Here is a 3,591-nt window from a genome sequence, read left to right as displayed (position 1 = left end):
TTCCAGCCGGGTAGCTCAACGGATTTGATCCGGCGGTTCTGCCGACTGTCACGCCTTCGAGGGGGGACTGTTGTATAAGTTCAGGCCGAATTTGGTGAATTTCCCGAGTCGGGAAGTGGTCCAAACGGGGATGGGAGTGAACCTGACAGCTCTTACCGACTTTGAGGCTTCGGGGCCGGGTAGCTCAGCCGGATTTGATCCGGCGGTTCTGCCGACTGTCACGCCTTCGAGGGGGGACTGTCCTCTGAGTTCAGGCCGAATTTGGTGAATTTCCCGAGTCGGGAAGTGGTCCAAACGGGGATGGGAGTGAACCTGACAGCTCATACCGACTTTGAGGCTTCCAAGCCGGGTAGCTCAGCCGGATTTGACCCGGCGATTCTGCCGACTTCCACGCCTTCGAGGGGGGACTGCCCTCTGAGTTCAGGCCGAATTTGGTGCATTTCCCGAGTCGGGAAGTGGTCTCTGTCACAACGGGGGCAAGTGTCTGAAGAGGTAAAGTGAGTAACCAGCACAGCTTAGGGAAGGGTTCCAAAGTTCTCAACAATGTGAATTCGGTTACCAGGAAAGCTTAGGAAAGCTGCCTGACTGTCCCAAACGAATGAACTGCAAAACTTAGGGAACATGCCCGAAGATGCTTAAAAGTGTGAAATCAGTAAGCAGGAAAGCATAGGAAAGTGCCTGAAAGTGCTAAATGAGTAACATGAAAAACGTAGAAAAATGCCCGAAAATGTTTAAAAGTGTGAACTCAGTAACCAGCAAAACTTAGTAAAACGTTGGAAAAGCAGAAATGAGTAACCAGAAAAACTTAGAAAAATGTTTGAAAATGAGAAATGAGTAACCAGAAAAACTTAGAAAAATGTTTGAAAATGAGAAATGAGTAACCAAGAAAACTTAGAAAAATGCCCAAAAAGAAGAAATCAGTAACCAGAAAAACTTAGAAAAATGTTTGAAAATGAGAAATGAGTAACCAGAAAAACTTAGAAAAATGTTTGAAAATGAGAAATGAGTAACCAAGAAAACTTAGAAAAATGCCCAAAAAGAAGAAATCAGTAACCAGAAAAACTTAGAAAAATGTTTGAAAATGAGAAATGAGTAACCAAGAAAACTTAGAAAAATGTTTGAAAATGAGAAATGAGTAACCAAGAAAACTTAGAAAAATGCCCAAAAAGAAGAAATCAGTAACCAGAAAAACTTAGAAAAATGTTTGAAAATGAGAAATGAGTAACCAAGAAAACTTAGAAAAATGCCCAAAAAGAAGAAATCAGTAACCAGAAAAACTTAGAAAAATGTTTGAAAATGAGAAATGAGTAACCAGAAAAACTTAGAAAAATGTTTGAAAATGAGAAATGAGTAACCAAGAAAACTTAGAAAAATGCCCAAAAAGAAGAAATCAGTAACCAGAAAAACTTAGAAAAATGTTTGAAAATGAGAAATGAGTAACCAAGAAAACTTAGAAAAATGCCCGAAAAGAAGAAATCAGTAACCAGAAAAACTTAGAAAAATTTTCGGCCAAGTGTGAAAAATATTCTAAGTGTCAGCGGAGGAAAATGCCGAAGCATCGGGAAAGATTCAAAAACTCATGCCGAACATGAGTTCCGAAGTGCCGGAGGAACTGGGCGAATTGAGCCCGGCGGTTGGCCAGATGTCGTTTTGAGTCTGCAGCCCGAAAACTTTAACTTTGTCTGCCGCGGAAGTCTGGACCGGGAAAAATCCAAACGGTTTTGCCGGGTTCGAGTTCCAGAGCGAAGCAGTCGAATTTGAAATTCAGACCCATTCAGTGCCACTTGACATTGTGACACAGTGAGGTTGGCGGGGTACCCGGAGATTTCTGGGAACACGATTTTTAGAACAAAATGGCGGCGCGGGACCACTTTGAAAGGCATCCGAAAAACGGTTCCGCGGGCAGAGCACTTGAATGACAGGCCTGTGTGCATGCCCCAAGAGCTCTCGGAAGTCTAATTTTTGACACTTTGTCAAATTTTCGACAGACTTACCCAACTCTTGCTGCCTGTTCTAAGAATCAGTCAGAGGCCTGTGCGGCGGTCTCTTGACACTTTGGAGGGCGGGCAAACCCCACGTTGACTCCGGCCGTCCCTCCAAAAGGCACTTGCTATTGGGGGAAAGGATTGCAAGTAGCCTGGTTCCCGTGGGAGCGGCCAGGAAGGGTGCAGGCTGGCCCTTGCCTGAGCATTCCCAAAACCCTCTTCCGCTGAGAGCAGACCTCGCACGCCGCACTACCGGCTCTGGGAGTGGTTGGCCGCTATTGTACATAGTCCGGTCCTTCCTCTGCCACCCGGCAAGTGCGATGGCTCTGCCGCCCTGCGGTGCTCGTCACCCAGGTTTGGGGAACACGATACTTAGAACATGTTGGCGGCTCGGGACCTGCAGGCGAAAGGGGCCCCGTGGTGCTGAGCACATCGACCTCGGGTCTCAGTGCAAGCCGGAGAGTTCGCGGAAGTCTTAAAAGATTTTGACATCTGCTCAATTCTTTGACAGGCTTGCCTGACTCTTTCCGTCCGTTCTAAGAATCAGTCGGAGGCCGGGGCGGGGACGGTCTCTTGACACACGGAGGGTTGGCTTCCCTCCTCAGGTGTTTGTGTCGAAAATGAAGGCGAGAGATGCAAGCGTCCTGGTTCCCCTGGGTGCTGCCAGCAAGGGTGCAGGCTGACCCTTGCCTGAGCACTCCCAAAAGCCTCTTAAGCTGAGAGCAGGCGCCGCACTACCGGCTCTGGGAGTCGTTGGCCGCTATTGTACATAGTCCGGTCCTTCCTCTGCCACCCGGCATGTGCGATGGCTCTGCCTCCCTGCGGTGCTCGTCACCCAGGTTTGGGGAACACGATACTTAGAACATGTTGGCGGCTCGGGACCTGCAGGCGAAGGGGGCCCCGTGGTGCTGAGCACATCGACCTCGCGTCTCAGTGCAAGCCGGAGAGTTCGCGGAAGTCTTAACAGGCTTGCCTGACTCTTTCCGTCCGTTCTAAGAATCAGTCGGAGGCCGGGGCGGGGACGGTCTCTTGACACACGGAGGGTTGGCTTCCCTCCTCAGGCGTTTGTGTCGAAAATGAAGGCGAGAGATGCAAGCGTCCTGGTTCCCCTGGGTGCTGCCAGCAAGGGTGCAGGCTGACCCTTGCCTGAGCACTCCCAAAAGCCTCTTAGGCTGAGAGCAGGCGCCGCACTACCGGCTCTGGGAGTCGTTGGCCGCTATTGTACATAGTCCGGTCCTTCCTCTGCCACCCGGCAAGTGCGATGGCTCTGCCTCCCTGCGGTGCCCGTCACCCAGGTTTGGAGAACACGATACTTAGAACATGTTGGCGGCTCGGGACCTGCAGGCGAAAGGGGCCCCGTGGTGCTGAGCACATCGACCTCGCGTCTCAGTGCAAGCCGGAGAGTTCGCGGAAGTCTTAACAGGCTTGCCTGACTCTTTCCGTCCGTTCTAAGAATCAGTCGGAGGCCGGGGCGGGGACGGTCTCTTGACACACGGAGGGTTGGCTTCCCTCCTCAGGCGTTTGTGTCGAAAATGAAGGCGAGAGATGCAAGCGTCCTGGTTCCCCTGGGTGCTGCCAGCAAGGGTGCAGGCTGACCCTTGCCTGA

This window comes from Hemiscyllium ocellatum (assembly GCF_020745735.1).
Source record: "Hemiscyllium ocellatum isolate sHemOce1 chromosome 15 unlocalized genomic scaffold, sHemOce1.pat.X.cur. SUPER_15_unloc_10, whole genome shotgun sequence".
In the NCBI taxonomy this organism is placed as follows: Eukaryota; Metazoa; Chordata; class Chondrichthyes; order Orectolobiformes; family Hemiscylliidae; genus Hemiscyllium; species Hemiscyllium ocellatum.
The sequence above is the reverse complement of the archived record's forward strand: the minus strand, read 5'-3'. Positions refer to the sequence as shown.